The sequence below is a fragment of the Balaenoptera musculus genome, chromosome 4, assembly GCF_009873245.2.
Source record: "Balaenoptera musculus isolate JJ_BM4_2016_0621 chromosome 4, mBalMus1.pri.v3, whole genome shotgun sequence".
NCBI lineage: Eukaryota > Metazoa > Chordata > Mammalia > Artiodactyla > Balaenopteridae > Balaenoptera > Balaenoptera musculus.
Window position 1 is genome coordinate 30,520,653 of NC_045788.1, and position 21,470 is coordinate 30,542,122.

Below are 21,470 nucleotides of genomic sequence, written 5' to 3' on the forward strand. Positions count from 1 at the left end.
GATGCTGTACAGCTGGGATACTCCTTCACATAGCAGAATCCCTGGAACTTGATCTATATTCCTGCCGTGGAACTTAAAACAGTTCACCTTGCATTACAGCTTTTTTGTATAAACATCATTTCTTCTCTAGTAGACCATGGACCATAGAGGAGCAAGGATTATATTTCTTATTTATTTTTGATCCCCCATAGAGCCACAGAGTTTACTGAGTGAATAAATGTAAACCTGGAAGACAGTCATTATTCTCAAAGATTTTATAATGCAACAGTCAGATATTTTTTAAAGTACCTTTGCTCTCTTTTTCTTAGCATGTGAAATCTGAAATTCTTAGCTCAGAATTTCATGCTCTCCAGCTAATTGGCACCCCTGACATCCCATCTCATAATTCTTTAACTTTCAGTGACAATAAATAAGCTTTTTTGTTCTCCCCACATGTCTTGTTCGTCTTTCATTTCCTGTTATTCCTGCAACTTAGTGTGTAATTTATATGATGTCATTTTCCATTTGCTCCTAAACCCCAAATAAGATGGGAATGCCTCCTTAATGTCTATAGCAATAAAAAAACAATTAGCAGATTGTATTTCTAATCTAAACCAACAATTAATGCAAAAGATGTAGCTTGATTATACATGATGAAGAATATATTTCAACAGTATATTTTAAAATTCCATGTCAGGTACCTCTATTCACCAACTCTTTTTATTTATGGAACACCTCCAATTATAAAACAAATCATAGGCCTTAATCTTTTTTATCAAACAAAAGACCTTAGACATGGAATTAGACACAAAAACATTATAATTTAATTGTACCTTTTTTCTGCGCTACTTCGAATTTACCCTTTATTAAAACAACAGCATTTGTAAATGTTTTGGTTTCCTTTCTCAGATACAATATGCCCATCCCCACAACTAGTTCACAGGTTCTTCAAGGGAAAATACATCTTCCTTCCCTTGAACTTTTATCCTCTAGTGTCTAACCCATTGCATCTAGTATTCCAGTCTTTAAACAATAAGAATTCAAATAATGCTTATTTCAAGCCATTACTACTAAAAATAGAATGAAGGAAGTTGTCATTGATTTCTTTGCACAAAGTTGTCCCTCCAGATATTATCTAAGTAACCTCTACCCACTGTTCAATAAAAGAATACTTTTTCTAGATATTTCTGAGAACATACCTGTCTATTATATGAAAAATAACATGGTCTTGGGCTACAAAATGAGTAGGCTTATAACCAGTAATAGAGCTACATAAATCTGGACTATACATGCTATCATGGAGATGGAGATACAGCGCTAAGGGAATAGAGTGGAAAGAATGATTACCTCTTCTTCTTGGGACTCATCTTCACCAGTCAGAGAACATTTATCCATCATGCATACGTGCTGGTTATGCTTCTGAATTTGTAGAAGGAGCACTTAACCCTCCCCTCTCACTAGCAGGTTGTTAAAGCACCTATGTCTGCTCTTATCAGCAGTGTAGGCTTTTATGTTCCAGGTAGGTTTGTGCTGGAGATTATTACATGCTTTAACTCCCTGTGGTCTCATTCTAATTCAAAGTCCAGTTGTGAGAAATAATATTTACAAAGGAGCGGTACAAGGACATTGCTGCCCACACATTACACTAGCTAGGCTAAATGTTGCCCTTGGATTAACCGAGATCATAACAGGGCTGTGAACTTGAGTTCCGATTCCTTGTAGACCTCCCTTTTCCAAATTTGTGCCTTAGCCTAAGCCATCAGCCTATAGAGAGAAACATGAAGTCTCATGGAACGTGATAGTGCTTGCTGCTGCATTTTCTGCATGCATTGATGTTTAGGGCATAATCTGAGGAATCACACACAGTATCCTCCTTTTGAGGACACCCAGAAGTGAGGCTGCTCTACATCAGGAAAAACTGTTCATATTGTCTGTGGAAGACACTAACCCAAAGCCATTCCCAAGGCCCTTGCTCGCCCTCCTTTCTCTGCAAAGGCCAAAAAAGTCAGATGTTCACTTTTCCAGTCTCTCTTATAGTGAGGGGGAATTCATATGATCCAGTTGTGGCCATGACACATAGAAGGAAGTCTGCAAGGAAGCAATGGCAATTGGCAAAAGGAAGGGATGGCAATTACTTTCCTGATGAAAAATACATGTGGGAGGAGAGATCTCTAGCCTGTCCTTACCTCTTCTCTCTACCTTGGTCATGGATGTGATGTCTGGAGTTGTAGCAGCCCACTTGAGGCAGTGAGGCTACAGAGTGGTAAAAATCAACACCCTAAGGATAGTAGGGAAGACAGATAGAAAAAGCCTGGGTCTCTGATAACATGACTGAACAAGTGCCCACCTCTGGACTTCCTGTTAGTGAGAAAAATAACCACTGATTCATGTAAAGCATTATTAGCTGTGTTTTCTGTTACTCGCAGCCTAATATATAATTAGTATTTGTTTTATAAAATGTTATAAGTCTTGTAATTAAGCCTGTCTTTGTCTCAGCTTTGGCTACCAGAAAGTTACAAAATTGTAACTAACGTCTACCATGACATATGCTCTGCTAATTTTTGTCTCTGGATTTTGTGGGCTTTCTACTCATGTTTTTATTTCACCCTGATTCCTCAAAGTACTTATTTTGTTATTTTGTATTATATGCATTTTACAAGTCAAAATTTTTTTCTAGAACACAGCAACGTATAAATAATACATAAACAAAAAATCCAACTCTGCCGGAAGATTGAAGAAGTCATGTTTGAATAAAGATTTCCCAGAGGGACAACATCTGTGCCTCACTCTTTAGTTAAATTCAGTAATTACAGTAATTCCTAAGGTTGTAACTGAAGTGAATCAGTAAGTAGTTTAAATAGTGGCCTATTAAACATTGTTCTCTATTAAAATTCAGAACTCTAAGATCTTAAAGTAGGGGGAACACAGACTTCAGGAGATCTATAAACCTTTTGACATAAACACAATTTTGTTTGTACACACAAAAGTGCGTTTTCTGGGGTAAAAGCCTGAGATTTTCGTCAGATATGCAAAGTCTGTTATTCAGAATAAGGTTAAGAACTTCTGGGTCAAGTTACATTTACTCTTTTTGAGTCTTCCTCCCCCTGAATCACCATTGTGGTTCATTTGGGGTTTTGCATTTCTGTCAAGACCCCGAACTTCTGTCACGGTGCTGATGCCTGCTTCGTCCTGAGAGTACACACTCTCCATCAACGTTAGTTGACTTGCATTGATATGTAATTATTTACACTGCATTTGGTGTCTGGAATGGCAGTCTCTTGTTGATCATTCTGGAGGCTCTGAATCCATCGGCTGCATCCCAGTGGGCTCGGTGTGTTGTAGACACACAAATCAAAGTAGTGTGAGGGAGGAGAAAAATCATTCCCTTCCAGGATAATGCATTTTTCATGAGAAACAGGTCATTAAGAACCATTGCCTGGTGCTTGCTCTCATTCTATCTTTTCATCCTTCCTCTCTTGTCAAATTATTTGGCCTCCTTCTTCTTCTCTCTGTGTTTCCCCTCAGCTTTATTCCTCTGCATTTGATTATTTTACCATCTCCTTCTTTCTAATATATTTAAATGATTTCTACCTGATTTGCATCTTTGAACTATTTTCTTGCCTGACTTTTGTTCCTTTTCCATCACGTGGCATCTGTCTCTTCATTTGCTGTTGTGCATTATACTCACATTCTAGCTGATATATTGCACAGATTTTCCCAAACTTATAATTTCAGTTCCCAATACATAAACAGACAATGCTCTTACCTGTTTTTCCATGACATTTTGATTCTCCCTGAAGATTTAATTTTACTGCCCATTGTCATATTTTTCTATTCCCTTTTACACCTGTGAATACAGACTCAATAATTTACTTGTGCCAATTTTCTATGCTGTCATACAAATTCTGTGGCAGTTTCCTCCCAAATGATGGACTTGAAGTGATCAATCCATCACATGTCTTAGAGCAACTTTCTCTTCTCCGGTTAAAATCAGGAGTGGGTTTAAGTGAGCCAGAGATTTTTGAGGAAGGAGATTTCTGTCATGAGAGGAGTGACTACCGTGAGGGGAAACGTATCTCAGTGAAAACTTCTTTCATGTTTCTGTTGACAGTTCTTTTTTTTTTTTTTTTTTTTAATTTTTATTTTATTTAATTAATTTATTTATTTTGGCTGCGTTGGGTCTTCGTTGCTGCGCGCGGGCTTTCTCTAGTTGCAGCGAGCGGGGGGCTACTCTTCGTTGCGGTGCGCGGGCTTCTCATTGCGATGGCTTCTCTTGTTGTGGAGCGTGGGCTCTAGGCACGCGGGCTTCAGTAGTTGCGGCATGTGAGCTCAGTAGTTGTGGCGCGCAGGCTTAGTTGCTCTGCGGCATGTGGGATCTTCCCGGACCGGGGATCAAACCCACGTCCCCTGCATTGACAGGCGGATTCTTAACCACTGCGCTACCAGGGAAGTCCCGACAGTTCTTTTTTTAAAGCAACTGAGTCAGTTATAATTTTTAGCAAAATTTAATTACATGCAGAGAGTAAACATCTGGAAATCATCTTGGGTAATCAGTGTGAACTTACATGGTAAATCAGAGACTTATATGCCAGAATTTAGAGATTATTATCTTAATGATCATTATTCATAAAAACCTTTGTTTTCAATCTGTCTTTAAGAAATAATTAGAATTCAAGGCATTCATGAAACAGGAAACTTGCCACTTTATTTCTTACTTTATGTATATCTCCCTCAAGACAGTGGGGTTTTTGGAAGAGGGAGTTAAGTACTGGTTTGTTTTTGGTGTGTAAGCTTTTTTCTTTAAGTCATTTATTTGTGAAATTTAAGAAGCAGTAGGGATTCTAAGTCAGGCAAGTAAGCTGGAAAACAATAAAACTTGAAAATTACCCAGGCGTGAAATCCCCTTGAACTAAGGAATGCTTCCAACATTAAGTTCTCCATAAGCATGAACTATAAATGATAACATTCCAAAATTAGTTTTTGAAGGAAGGCTCATAACAGGAAACTTGATCATCTGAAATTAACCCAACCTACCTTCTTACTAACCTAAAATAATAGCCTCCGCCCCTACCCAATATGACCTAAAAATAATAGATTGCATCTCACCCCAGTGTAACTTGGCTTGAGCCCAAGGATTAATACATACATGACACTCAGAATTGCATCCAAAAGAAGAAGCAGCATTCTCTTTCTTGTGAGCTGTCACAGCGCAGTAAGCCTCCCTGGCTCTGTAATCCTAATTAATGTTCGTCATCTACACTGTGTTCCAGTGTGAAATGCAGAGCGGCAACACTCTTTGCTGGGAATCAGTCTCTCAAGAGGCTGCAGTTTCAGAAGGTGTGTCTCAAACTCTCTATTCTGAGTCTTCCATTCTCAAAGGGATTATGTGTCTTCACTCTGAAAGCTGATAACCCGAGGAATTAAAAGGCTGAGACAGGAAAGAAACACCAGGAAAATGCTTGTTTTTATTTTTTCATTTTACACGAGATGGTCATATGGATATAGACTAGAAAATACTAGAGGTAGGAGAATAACCGGTTTAAAATAGTAAAGAGTGGGGAGAGGTAAGGAAGAGATGAAGGTGTAGAAAATAATGGAAAAGAGAAAAAGTGACCAAAAGGGAGAAGCAGATAGCAGGGCTGCATTCTGACTTTTGTGGGCCTTGGGAACTTTTGCCTTATGGGTTTCATTCTCCATAAGAAAATATTAAAAATTAGATTTTACTACAGCGTTGGAATAAAGGTGAATATACTGATATTTGTATTAAATTGTTTTAACCTGAAAGGTCATTTTTTTCTTCTGATTTTAAAAGAAATGAAAACATTTTTGTGTGCTTCTAAATTATTATGGGCCCAAGGCACCTTTCCTCTCTGCCTAGTGGAGAAGTGGGTCTTATAGGTAGAGTGAGGGAGAGGGAGTTAGCAAGAACTCTGCTCAGAAGTGAGGGGAGGAGTTTAAACTAGCAATGTAAAAATTAAATAAATACAGATATCAGTGCCTCACCATAGTCTAGATCTAAATTATGTGTTATTCCGAATCACTCCAGCTAACCGGTATTGAACAATTACCATGCGTTAAACACGTCACATGCTTTATCTCACTCATTCCACACAACAACCTGAAAGTTAAGCAGACAAAGATGTGCCTTGAAACCTTAGGGCCCCTCACTTGCTCTGCTTCCTTCCAAGCCTCTGTACCCAGTTTTTAAGAGGGTCTCTCAAGATTGTATATGCGTCAAGCCCTACAAAACCTGAACCTGTTCGTATAGGTGTATATGTATAGTCGGCGTATGGACAGACAATATCCCCCCAATTCACTGTTCAGCTCACTGAAACACAGAAAGGCTAAATGATTTGTAGATTGTTCAGAGTCACAGGGCTACTTGTTAAAGGATAGACTTAGGGAGATTGAGTTTGGCTAAAAAAAAAATCTTGATTCATAGGTTAGAATCAGATTGGATGCAAAAATAAGTGTAAGGTGCCCAGAAGTCCATTCTCAGCCTACGTTTCCCAGGTAATCTCCTTAACATCTCCGGCTTTAGCTGTCACCCCATGGCTGGTGACCATCAGATGTATAGCTTCAGCTGTTTCAGTTAGGATGCTTTCAACTGCCATTAATAAGATCCTCACCCAATGATCATAAAAGATACGAAAACGCTCATGTGAGAGGCCATCCAGCGGTAGCGTGAGCTTCCAAGATGGCTGATGCACAGATTCAACAACATCGTCAAGGAAACAGGTCTTCTCTCTCCACTCTGCAGTCTTCAGTGTTGGCCTCATCCTGTGGCTTAGTACCTTTGCGTCTGTAGGAAAGACGTCAGGAGCACCAGAGCTATAGGCTTCCTCATCCAAATCCACTGAGAGAGAAAGCCTGGCTTCCCGTGCCTTTCCAGAAGCCTCCTTGCCTCTCATTGATGGGAATTAGATCACAAGCCTATTCCTGAACTAATTTCTGGCAAGTAGGATGATTTGGAGATCAATACTTTTAGGTCAATCAGGCCTACCTTTGAGATGAGGTCAATTTCCTAAATCACTGAGAAAGGAGTGGAATGGGTGTTGCAGAGTTGGCAACAACGTCTGCAATATCAGCTCCAGAGCTGGTCTGGTAAGTGCCCAGCAAGCATCTCCCAATCTTACCATCCACAGTCATATATGGTGCAACATGTCCAAAGCTGAACTCATGGTCTGCTTCTAGAAACTGCTCTTCCCCCCATGTGCCTTATTTGGAAAAATACAAAACCAGAACTCAGAAAATAACCTTCAACTCCTCTTACTTCTTCACCCTCCCCATTACCCAGTCAGTCATCAAGGCTACCCCTCGCCAGTATCCTCAGCACCACCCTATTTCATCCCCTCAATACTCCTTACTTGAATTATTGTAATATCCTCCTACGTGGCCTCCTTTGACCCATAACCCCATTGCTACCAGAAGTATGTTTCCAGATGGAGTAATAAGGGAAAGAAAGCTCATGTCATTACTTTAAATAACTTCCATTAGTAGCTCCCCATTAGCTTCTGGATACGACTCATTTATTCATTTATTCAATATATACTTACTTGGGGTCTCCATAAGTCAGAATCTGGGCTCAGTGAGATGGATAAAAGGATGAATAAAATCAGTGGGGTCCCTGCCTTCACTGGGGTTTACAGTCTAGGGGACTTTGGAGGGCATGGATAGGAGGCACCTGGAGGGAAGTCCTGATCCAGTTTTTATAGGAAATCAGCACTTTGAGCTTGCACGTGGGAGGGAACTGGGAAAAGAGCAAATAGCAAACAGTGTCCCCAGCTCCCAGTGTCCCCAAAATTTCCTGAACCTTAATAAATTACTCAGTGTATTGTCCTCATAAGTGTTTGATTATGTCCCCATCTCTCCCTTTAGACTATTGTCTTGTTCAACTTTATATCCCCAAAGACTAAAATGTCTGTGCAGCTTATTTTTTCATTTCATCAATCCATTTATTTATACCCTGCCTTGGTTCCCCCCACCAAAAAAATATATGGGGCTGCCTGATCCACAGTAGAAATGCAACAAATATGGAACACTTTTACAAGTAAAAAGACCCTGAGACCCAGAAAGCTTAAATCTGTTGACCAAAGTCAACCAGGTAAAATTCTTCTGAAAACTTTTCCTGTGAAAGTTGGAAGAGTTATCACGAAAGGTGAGTTCTCAATCACAGGAAGTATCTGAAGACAGGCTGGATGTTGTGCGTCATTGGTTATTCTTAGGTTCTTGTGGTCTTGTCCAGGCTGTGATTCTACAAAGCACAGTACAGGTAAGTGATTTACAATCACTTAGAGAATTTCTTAACTTTAAATACATTTTACAGTGATTTTATCTCTCAAGTTCAAGATTTTAGATATTTTAGGGAATTTTTGGTTAATACCTATAAATAATATTTATATAAAGAAGTTTAATAGCCTCCAGGCCAATACATACTCTAATAAGAATCCAAAAGTATGTTTACCTATATAATGTAAATTTACCTTTTAGAATATGAATGTGTATAATAAAGATAGCACATTTTGAATTTTGTCCACAAAAGCAGTTTCAAGTGAGTGAGTTGTGCTGAATGCCTTTAAAGAATAATGCAACTTCTGGAAATCCCATGGAGGCAGCCAAAGTTGTCAATGAAACAAGAATTAACCTTGAGGGATATTTTAATATACGAATGCTCCTAATGAGTATGCTAAAATCATGTGAAATATCTCTCATCAGTATCAACAATTTGTGAGGCTTATCACGTGGATGGAATACTGAGGATATGAAGGCATTACATGTCCAAAGGCATTGCCTTAGGATGCCCCTTGGATTCTTAAGTGCAATTTTTACTTAATTGGAGTTCATAACTTTTCACTGGACATTCTACCTCCAAATTATAATTAAAATAATTGTGAAAATTATTGTTCTTATTTTGACTGTGTGACCAAAATTTCTCCATACATTTTGTATGGAGCAGGGTGAAATTATTCTTTAAAAAAAAAAAATTAAAAAAAATACTTTGAAAACATTTTGATAGAATTTACCTCTCCTAAAAACTTTTTGGTCTAATCCATGATATCTAGCTGAATAGCATTGCCTACATTCTTCTTTATCTGTTAAAGAGCTATTTGTAGACTCTATGATGAGCCTTCTCCTACCTCTCTAGAAACGCCAGAAATACTACTAAACCCATTAGATATAGTAATATTTTTCTAAAAACCACCTAATCAAATTCCTCCTTTCCAGGCATTTTCTGCTTTGTGGAAATGAGCTGCAAAAGACCTGGCAATTCAACTCTCAATTATAAACAAAGCCTACTTATCTTAAAACTTGGTCAAGGCAGAACTCAGTCCACAAAGCTCTTTTCAAATTGTGCCTAGTAATTTGCCTTGTGTTTGTGGAAAGACACAGCTTGTTAATAGTAGGGCTCAACTGCTAAACTTAGAAAGAGAGTCCAAGAGGAAGAACCCAAGGTAAACAGAAACTTCCAAAAGTTGTAAATAACAAAAGACACACAGATGATGTGTGTTTCATTGAGTTGCCACATCATAGGCTCATAGTAAATGAGTACAACATGGCTCAAGATCTATGTGTACAGTTTCTCCTATTACCTAACGCAATGTAGACACACTTATCACACTCCAATCCTTGCCTTCAACTAAGAAAAGTAAACAGTGTCATGACATCATTCACAGCCAATCACAGCACAGCCACGAGGACGAAGGAAGTGTTGGGAGAGTCCTTTTGCAACTGAGAGACAAGGTGAGAGACAGTATGTTTGATAAGTTGTCCTAACACATTCCTGGGGGTTCTGAGCTGTATTTATAAAGTAACATTTGTTGGTGGCTCAAAAACTGTCCTAGGAGGCAGGCAATATGTCACGTTCCACAAGAGGAGTGATTGTGGTGATGGACCTAAGGTGACCAGGAACAACCTTTGTTCACTGTTCCATCACATGGCTCTATAATAAATATTAGTCATCCAGTGTACACATAGGATGTGGTGAGGCTTCCTGTTGAGGGCAAAACCTTCTTCCAGAGATCAGAGTACACTCCCTGTTCTAGGCAGATCCCTAATCAGATTTACTATCTTTACCTTGGAAAAAAACCACAGCTTTCCATTAAGTAGAAGCTGTCACAGAGCAGCAGCGTTGGCGCCTGTATATTACAGTTGCTTTCAAGTTCTCCTTTTTCCTTCTGAGTCTCAAAGAGTTCATGGTTTCCTGGTTTTGATTAAACCAGATTGTATTTTAAAGTTGTGCTTCTCTCCCTTATCTAGCCTCCCCTAATTTAACGTAAAATGTTCCAAATGATCTCACCTTGTGGCTTCATTGACTAGAGATACTGCAAAATCAGAAGGCACCTCTATTATACGAGGAGGCACACGCGCATTTTATCAGACTCTATCTCTTCTGTTCTCTACGAGAGCACAGTTCTCTCAACACAGGTTTGTAGATCCTTTACCGGACTTCAGCAGAAGTTTAAAAAAAAAAAAATAGACACTATGATATCATCAACAACACAAAATATTGTATTATTTCTTTGGCTGATCTTTACTTAAAAATATAAATATAATGTGGTTTTGACTTTTTCCCTGCAATAGAATAGCCCGTTACCTTAAAAATTCTCAATATATAGGACACATCATATGCTATCTCTTCCTATTCAAAAAAGTAACAGTGAGTTAGAACTGACAGAAAGAACTGACACTTGATACCTACTTGGGATTTATGGAGAAAAAAAATAACTTGGTATATACTCAGAGCAAATCCTCTGAACAGCTTTACTGACCAGCAATACACCCACTTTATAGATACTGCCTCATACAGGATGAAGCCTGAGCCAAGTTAGATCCTTTCGTTGTGACTGTTGCCTTTCTAAGAAGGATTGTAGAGTTTTAAGGAAGGCCAGCACCCTGTTTGGGCAGCCTGGTGACTGTAGCAAGATTTTCTCTTAGACCCCAGCCCATCCTTCACTCTCACCAAGCACTTCACACTTGCTCCAATCCTCCTAGATGGAGCGAAATATTAATAATTAGAACTCATTGGGTAGCTGGAGTCTCTTGGTATAGTTTAAATTCCTCTGCCTTCAATGAAAAGCTTTCTCAGTGACACTGGCATTTAATAAGATGTACAGCTGGTTCTGCATATAAGGTGCCTGAAAGTTGCCACTGTGTCCTAACAACAAGTAAAAAGCTGAACAGACTGAAAAATCAACAATTCTTCTTGGATCCTTAAGAGCGGGGAGGACACAGGGCTAATCACTGTTCCCAAAATTGAAGAGAGAGACATGCAAACACAGGGAGCTGCTGATTACCAGAACAGAGACTCAGGAGTACCTCTGGGTAGGAAAATTACCTGATCTGTGATTAATGAATTACTGGAGGCTGAGTGAGAACAAATCTGAGAGTTAAAAACTTTAGGGGCACCCAGTCATATGGGGACCCCAACAATATTGGAAGATTTACCTCCAGGAGCTTGACCAGTTTCCCACAGTAAATTTGGGGGGAAATCCTCTTGTGCACCCTGCAGGAGGAGGGGAAAAGAAACCATTTTGAAATATGCCAGAGCATTTTGTTCCTAACAAGACCTGCCCTCAGGGGGCACTATTTAACCAGACCCTACCTGCTAGGGTATTACCACAACCTAACTGACATGGGGACGGGAAATACCCAACTCCAGCCCACTCTAGCCATCCTGCCCCACCTAAGAGGGGAGAAAAATACAGAGAAACATTTGTGAAGTCCATAGTCTAGAAGCATAGGCTCACTGAAAGACGGAGACCTAATCATAGGAGTATAGAGCACTTCCCCTCTCCCCACACTGTCACATTACTAAAGGTTTATTTACAGTAGTTCCTTTTATCTAGTACATTATGCCTAGCTGTCAACAAAAATATATAAAGCATACTAAAAGACAAAAAATTTGAAGAGATAGAGCAATCATCAGAACCGGAAGTGGCAACTGTATTGGAATTATCAGACCAAGAATTTAAAACAACTATGATTAACATGCTAAGGGATCTAATAGATAAAGTAGAACAGATGGGCAATGTAAGCAGAAAGATGTGAATCCTAAAAGAAGAACCGAAAAGAAATGCTGGATATCAAAAATATTGCGACAGAGATGAAGAATGCCTTTGATGGGCTTATTAGTAGACTGGACACAGCTGAGGAAAGAATCTCTAAACTTGACGATATCTCAGTAGAAATCTTGAAAACTAAAAAGCAAAGAGAACAGAGACTGAAAAGAAACAGAACAGAATATACAAGGACTGTGGGATAACCAAAAAGGATATAACACATGCATAATGGGAATATCAGAAGGAAAAGAAAGAGAGATAGGCACAGATAAAATATTTGAAATAATAATTTCAAATTACTGAAATTCAAAACTGAGAATTCAAAAACTGAGAATTTCCCCAAATTAATGTCAACACAAACCAGAGATCCAGGAAGCTCAGAGAACACCAAGCAGGATTAAAAACAAACAAACAAACAAAAAACAAAAAAAACCCAAAACTATACCTAGGCGTATCATTTTTCAAACTACAGAAAATCAAAGAAAAAGAAAAAAATTCTTGAAAGCCAGAGAGAAAAAACCTTGCCCACAGAGGAACAAAGAAAGATAAGAACTACATCCAACCTCTTTAGAAACCATGCAAGCAAGAAGAGAGTAGATACCAACCTAGAATTCTGTACCCTATGAAATTATCCTTCAAAAGTGAAGGAGAAATAAGGACTTTCTCAAACAAAAATTGAGAAAATCTGTTGCTAGTAGACCTGCCTTACAAGAAATGTTGAAAGAAATTTTTAGAGAGAAGAAAAATAATATAGGTCAGAAACTTGGATCTACATAAAGAAAGGAAGATCATTGAAGAAGGAATAAGTGAAGGTAAAAAAAAAACCCTTTATTTTACTTATTTGTAATTGATCTAACAGATAACTGTTCAAAATAATAATAGCAACAATGCATTCAATTATGTATGCATGTGTATATTGCTCATGCATATATATGCTTATGTATGCTTATATATAAATGAGATGAATGACAGCAATGATAAAAGGGATGGGAGGGAGGAATTAGCATTATTTTGTTATTATAAAGTACTCACACTACCCGTGAAGTGGTAGAGTGTTATCTGAAAGTAGACTTGGATTAGTTGTAAATGTATATTGCAACTCTAGGGCAATCATTAAGAAAACGGAAAAGAAAAAGCATAACTGATATGCTAAGAAATAAGAGAAGATGAAGTCACATAAAATGCTCAATAAAACCACAAAAGGCAGAAAAAAGTGGAAGACAAAAATAGGAACAAAGAACAAGGGCAACGAATAAAAAACACAGTAACTAATATAGTAGATATTAATCTGACTATATCAATAATCATTTTGAATGTCAGTGGTCTAAATGCACCAATTAAAAGACAGAGAATGTCAGAGTGGATCCAAAAACAGGACTCAACTATATGTTTTCTACAAAAATTCCACTTTAAATGTAAAAATGCATATAGATTAAAAGTAAAAGGATAAAGAAAAATATACCATGCTAACATCAACCAATAGAAAGCTGGAGTAGCTGGACTTCCCTGTTGGCGCAGTGGTTAAGAATCCACCTGCCAATGCAGGGGACACAGGTTCGATCCCTGGTCTGGGAAGATCCCACGTGCTGCAGAGCAACTTAGCCCATGCGCCACAACTACTAACCCTGCACTCTAGAGCCCATGAGCCACAACTACTGAGCCCTCGCTCCACAACTACTGAAGCCAGCACACCTAGAGCCCATGCTCCGCAACAAGAGAAGCCACCTCAATGAGAAGCCCGCACACCACAATGAAGAGTAGCCCCCACTCACCGCAACTAGAGAAAGCCTGCGTGCAGCAACGAAGACCAAACATAGCCAAAATTAAATAAATAAATAAATTTATATTAAAAAAGAGAAAGCAGGAGTAGCAATATTAACTTTAGACAGAACAGAAATCAAAGTGAGGAAACTTATTAGCAATAAAGAGGGGCATTACATAATGGTAGGGGCCAAGTCTCCGAAAAGACCTAACAATCCTTAGTGTGTACGCACCTAACAGAGCAACAAACCTCATGAGACAAAAACTGATAGGAGAAATAGATGAAACTACTATCATAGTTGGAGATTCAACACCCCTGTAGAAGAAATGGACACACCTATCAGACAGAAAATTAATAAGGATATAATTGAACTCAATACTGCTATCAACCAACTGGATATAATTGACTCTTTCATAAAACAACAGCAAAATATATGTTCTTCTCAAGCTCACATGGAACATTCCCCAAGGTAGACCACATTCTGGGCTATAAAATACACCTTAGCAAATTTAAAAGAATAGAAATCATACAATATCTGCTCTTGGACCACAATGGAATTAACTAGAAATCAGTAACAGACAAATAACTGGAAAATCCCAAAATACATGGAAATTAAACAACACACTTCTAAATAACACATGGGTCAAAGGAGAAATCTCAAGAGAAATTAAAAACGAAATTTACATCTACCGCACACCTAAAATCCAGGATTGTTCTTGGCCAGAAGTCACTCACAAGCCTGAGCAGTTCAAAGATCACTGTGATCCATCTATGGACAATTCCATCTTACCTGTACCTTAGTCCTCAAGCTAGCCATCACTGCTTCCTTTACCTTGGCTTGCCTACTTCCCTCTTATCCCTGGGAAACTCTTCCTACTTTACTGATCTCCCTCTGTTCTCTATAACGCGAATGTCATGTCTCAGACCTCCAACCACATATGCTATCACAGTCAGGACCAACACCAGGATGCTAGGACGCCCAGGCCTAACTATCAACGCTCATCTCCTCCAGCTTTATAAGCACTGCTCTGAGGCCATTGTAGATTTGCCCATTTGACTTTATTCTGATCTTGTGTCCAGAGTTTAATGGGGGGAAGGTGAAGGTACCGTCTGTCAACCTCAAAGCCTATGGTCCTCAGTCAAAAGGATTTCAGGGACAACTGATCCCAGGGAGCATCCACTCTTTTCCATTCTTACCCCCAATCCAAGATTTTATCTGAGCATCATAAAATAATATCAACAGCCCTTCTCTGTTTCAGTCAGTTCAAGTCAGTGATTTAGTGATTTTGCACTTCCTGATATTTTAAAGGATTTTTGAAAGAGAGTCCTAAAATTTCTTTTGACCTTGTTAAAAGAGTTGTTTTGGAACAACTTTAGAAAAGATTCCAAGATGGGAGTGGGAGAAAAGAGCTATAGGCATAATATGTCTTATATTCAGAGTTTCTTCATATCAGATAAGATTATTTTATAGAGAATTTCTTTTTCATATGCTTATTTTTTAAACCACATTTTGCTTGCTGAGATGTGTCCAATGGAATTATTGAGCCCTAAACTTCTTTCCTACAAGGGGCAGAAAGTGCACTTCCTAGAGAGAGATGACATCTCTGAAATGGAACTATTTGTGGAAATTCCTAAGTCTCTCAGGGGGAATTTTTCTTTCACTCAGAAGGCTGGACCACAAAGCAGGTGGTCCACGCTCTGGTGAGTTCCAGGGCTAGCCTTTGACAAAACTGAGTAACTGGCAAAGTTAGACTTTGCCAAATCCTCCTACACATCCACACCCACTGCCCAGACATACACCAAACACCACGAACCCTAGTCTGGCCAATGTCCAGAAACCTCCCACCTTCCTTCTCCCCTGTCTGTGAAAATATCCCCTCAGGAGGCTTACCTACTGTAAATAGAGAAAATAGGATCACATTACAGAATATTGAAAGTCATTGGAGGTTTTAGAGTTTGAAAAACACTAAAAGTCATCTAGTAGAATTATTTTCAGAGTTGTTCATTTGTAATATTTCAGCTGCAAAACTCCTTCTTCAAAAGAAAACTTGAAAGGAAGAAAGCAATATATAATACAGATTATGAATATATATCAAAGAAAAGCAATATATACACGAAAAAATCAATACATAAATAAGATAATCAAGAGCTGCTAGAGCCCTCTCCTTTCCTAGAGGGGAACCTGAACATCCCCAGACTTAGAAAACTACCAATCTAATCCAGTCTCTTCAATTCACAGATGACGATCTTGAGCCCCAAATTGAACCAACTTGTCCAACATTGCCCAATGAAACGATGACAAGGGTCAAATTCTCTTCAGGGGCATGTCCTTACTATCACCGAGCCTGACACAGGCACTCAGAGATCCTGCAATAAATGTTAATTATCTGAATTCAACAATTTATGCTATGGTGTTAATGGCTGGCACCATCTTTATACATTACCCCTCTTAGCAGTGTTTGCTTTCATTTGAACAGGATTCCATTCCTTAGATCAAAGAAAGGAATATCTAAGAGCAAATATGCAGATGTCACGATAGGCTTGTTGGTGCAGAAAACTGAGTGTAGAATAACAAAAGCCCTCCGGAGAGGGCTATGCTGTCATTTGAAAATCATGTACAATTTTATAATATAATTTGTGTGCTGGGTCAGGGGCAGGAGAAGAATCAAAAGCAATACTTGTTGTTTTCATAAAAGTATCTAAAATAAGAAAACCTAAACCAAAGCATACTGACTGGTCTGATGGGCTAAAGTTAGAATGAGGAAGTATTCAGAGTTGGCCCTTCAGGGTAGGACAAATTTGTTAGCTCCTTGTGATATTAGCACCCATGTGGTACCATATACACTGTTCTATGTCATAACATGAGCAGAATATTTTCTGTTTCAAGATGAGTGTAAGTTTTATTTTAAAGTTTGCCTTGATATTACAGTAATATAGTACAAAAATAAGGCTTTCAGGCCTTCAAAATGTATTTCTGTCTCTTATTCTATTTCTTCCTGCCCATAAATTGAGAAAGTTGCAAGAAATAAGTGGGGGTTATCGAAGTAAATGATGGCAGGTATTATACTGTGAACAAATGCATCAATGGAAAATCAACAAAAATTCAATTTCTTGGAGATTTAGAAAAATTGAGTCTTTGGTAAAAAACCAACTATACTACCCATCACCACCAGCAGCCTCATTCATTACTCAACCAAGCTGACTATGTACTTTCCCTTCAGTCCTCCTCCTTTTTACATTGTTACTATTATTGGAGTGTGGCTTGTTATAACGGGAAGAAAAAAAGAAACTCATGTCAATTATGGTTTCTCATTTTTGCAAAAAAAAAGAGATTCAACTTCCCAGTGTGTTGTAAATCCCAACACTCAACAGCTCTGTGTGACTATCATCTTGATAGTCAAAATCATGCAAATCTAATATAAAATGCTATGAAGTTGTTTATTTTTCTTCAAGTCACCAGTGTCGGCAACACATGAAATTGAATAAGGAAGTCACAAGAGTGGTGAAAGTTTTCTATCTTGAAGTTAGAAGTTAAAAAGAAAAATCCATTTTACATTCTGTGTTCTGTCAGAAGTATAGCTGGTGAGAAAATTAAGAAGAAATTCCAAGTTATTTTCCTGTCCAATTCTACCATCAAATGACGAACATCAGTTTTTGCCCTCAGTCAAATCATTGTCCTTTTCAGCCATTTTGATGGCTCCATCAAAAGGGTGTTCTGTTCAACTGTTTGCTCATGTGTCCAAAGATGGTGGGGAGGGAAAAATTCTATAGTGGATCCTTAGACAACATGGGTTTGAACTGCATGAGTCCACTAATACTGGATTTCTTTTCAAAAGTAAGTACTACAGATTACAGTACTACATGATCTGTGGTTGGTTGCATCCAGGGATTTGGAACCACGGATACAGAGGGCCGACTGTGGAGTTATACTGGATTTTCAATTGCCCTAACGCACACCTTGTTCAAGGGTCAGCTGGATTTTGTGAACTATGCGAGACTATCATTAAGGCTTAAAGTAAAAATGATTACAATGTCCGCGGAAGGTGCTGTGACCATCAGAATTCTTGCTGAAAATCCAAGAACAAACGTTAACTTTTGTTGCCAAATATCAGCCTCCAAATCTGGCCAAGGCATCTGCAGGAAGACCTCAGCCTTGCTTCTAGAGCACTAGACTGTCTAACTTGCTTTGTGAAGATCTGCATGCTTGTCACATATTTCTAGCTTTTGTTGAGTTCTAGATTTTTTGAGAAATATGATTGGCTGCATTCAAGAATTGAAAGATTCAGTTGCCCTATTTTTGGAATGCAGAGAAAGGGCTAGGAATAAGTCTTCAAAATACTTAATAATCAGTACTGCATGGGCAAGGACAAGTGAGGACTCAAGCTGGCCACAAATAATAGGTATGGCTGCATTGGACTGTGTGTAGTGAACACCAATTTTTTCACCCTTCAAAAATAACAATGAGATCGAAACATAGGTATCAACATGAAAAGATGTTCAAGTTAGAGACAAGTGAGAAAATAAAGTTGAATGACACTATGTATAGCATGGCTCCATTTATAAATGTTTAGAAGCATCTAAAGAGACTTACAAAATACTCCCATAGAATTTTTTTTTAATTCTTATTTATTTATTTATTAATGGCTGTGTTGGGTCTTCGTTTCTGTGCGAGGGCTTTCTCTAGTTGCGGCAAGCGGGGGCCACTCTTCATCGTGGTGCGCGGGCCTCTCACTATCGCGGCCTCTCTTGTTGCGGAGCACAGGCTCAGTAGTTGTGGCTCACGGGCCCAGTTGCTCCGCGGCATGTGGGATCTTCCCAGACCAGGGCTCGAACCCGTGTCCCCTGCATTAGCAGGCAGATTCTCAACCACTGCACCACCAGGGAAGCCCTCCCATAGAATTTTGACAAACATGTGCAGAACCTTGGGCAATAAGATCTCCTGAGTCTGATTCCTAAATTCTAGTCCTGATTCTACCATGTTGCTTAACCCTTTCATGCCTCAGGTTCTGTACAATCAAGGAGTTAGATTAGAAAATCATTACACCTATCTACAGTTCTAGTTTGCTGTGAGTGTAAGAGTATTCTTCCTTAGTTTCTTTTTGTGAAATAAGGGGTTAAAAATAGCTTCCTCAAAGATTATTGTGAGGCTTTAAACAAGCAGGTTTGTAAAAGTCCTTGGTAAACTTTATTATATTATATTACATTATATTATATTATCATATTATATTATATCAATAATAATCCATAGCCTTAAAAAGCCTCCACTACAATTTATTAGTTGTTTGTACTAGTTCTTCCTAACTTCAGCTCAGTTGGGGATATTACCTACATATATGCTTCATCATAAAACAAAGAGCTTTAGATTTAAGGTTATTTCAGGGGCTGAACCATATCAAATGTCAGCCTCAGGAAGAAAAATCTATTGCAACAAAGTTGGCAATTAACCTCTGAAAAGTGAATCCCATTTTCCCACTGATGTCCTTAGTGAAATCAGAATCATGTTTCCTAGAAAATATTTCAGTGGATTAGGTGATAAACTCATTTTCCTATTTGAAAAATTATAGAAGTCGGATTAATCTTTGCGGGGTCTCTGTCAACTAAAATAGTCTATGGTTCTGATTCTATTTTAGGATTCAGTCCAGGAGGTACTCTCCCTCAAACTGAGATGCCAATGAATGGGAGCCGCTCAGATTTCCATAGTGTCTTAGGAATGTGTATCCTTTCTTGATGTCAATCCAGTAAAGTTGGGTTTATTCCAAATTTGCTTCTTATTAAACTGTGTGAGAACAGAAATAGGATTTGGTGATGGATGTCACTGAGTAAACAAGTTAATGTAAAGAACTTCCTAACAACCAGAGTTGTCCGATATACTGGGTTGGCCAAAAAGTTTGTTCAGTTTTAAGTAAAAATAAAAGACATTTTTCATTTTCACCAAGAACTTTATTGAACAATGTATTCATTAACCGAACGAACTTTTTGGCCAGCCCAATTAGAACTACCCTGCCATTGGATGAATTGAGTTCCCTGGGAGGAGAAACAGTCAGGAGAGGGATCTCACTGCTTGTTGGGGAAGATTGTCTACTTTGTGTAGGGTACTTGCGTTAATCTTTCAACTCCTCTAATGAATTGTCATCATGCTGAGAACAAGTTTTTTCCTTTGGCTTGTTTCTGGATTTCTGGACACATTGTAAACTTGCAATGAATATATCTTTAAAGAATGAAGAAATAACACAGAGAGGAAACTTGCATTTATCAAGAGGGGTATAGAGAAAGTTTAAGATCTCTTAATTGTGAAATTCTTGGAAGGGTTCATTGTCCCTTGGAAAAGTAAATTCAGTAGTAAAAGTGCAATGTCATAGTGACTGTTTTGAAATTTTTCAAAGTATTTGCTACCTACAGACAGTTGTCCATTTTTTCTTTCAGTTGTCTGCTTAGACTATTCACTTTCTTTATAATTTCAGGCCCTAACTTTATACTTGGACCTTCTGGAACTAAGAAATCATTCTTTTCACTGCACCATGTATAATATTTAAAAGAGCTATACTGCCAGATCATCTTTTACCAGTGGAAGCCACATATTGATAACAAAAAACACTTGATTCCAAAAAACTTTGAAGTCTTACATTATGCCAAATAAATCACAAAGTTGGTAACTTCTGAATTCTACAAAACTTGTCTGATTTGAATAAAATATTCTTGAATCTCATGTTTTTCTTGAGTCCATCCAGTACCCTGATTTGCTCATGTCTGTGTTTCACACCCTGAGTCTCAACTCTTTAGTTGGTGGTAAAATCAATTTAATGGGTTACAAACCAGAATTTTTGAAAAAAAAAAGAGTGAAATGGCAAATATCAGAATGCATCATATCTAGTAAGGAGAAGTATTTTTTCACAAAACTTTTATTTTAGTAATTTAGATTTATGTGTATATACGTGTGTTGTGATGTAGAATAAATTTCTTACAATGGATCATGAGTGAAAATCGTTTTGAAAACCACTGGTTTACAGGCTGCTCCAGGACCCTTAAAATAATGTCAACAGTATGTCTCTGGCTTAAAAGGTCTACTCACTATTCAATTTTCTCAGAAGATTCTTTTGATAGATAATCAGGCTTATACATGGTAAAATTACTCAGTTCAAAATTTTTTATCAGCAGTAGGAGGAACAGATGACCCAGTTCTCAAAGTTCATGCACGTGAGCCAACTGGAATGAAAATAAGAAGTGTAAGATGTTATTTATTTTACATCATCCACAGATGAACGGAAGGTCAAGTGCTTCATAGCGCCAAGGGTCCCGACATTTATGACCTGCTTCCTTCTCTGGTGTCTATACACAGGCATCCTTCCTTCCCTGGATTTATCTTTGTTGCCTTTCTTCTTTCCATCTTAATAGCCCACTATTACAGTCTCCCGTATTTCTTTTTCTCAGGCACTTGGCAAATATGGGAGGCAAAGTTTACAAGAGTTAAATATTTCCAAGAATCTTACTTTTAAAAGGTTGTTAGAAAGGAGCCCTTTCATCTACCTTCCTGATTTTTTTTTCCTTCTCTTCCCCCACTCTCCCAAAACCACAAGAGAAGTGGTTAAGGCCACTCCTGTTGTTTAAAGTGGGCTCTGTCTCCTCTAGAGTGGAAAAGATTCTATGTGTGCTGGCAGTAGTTGGAATAAGTC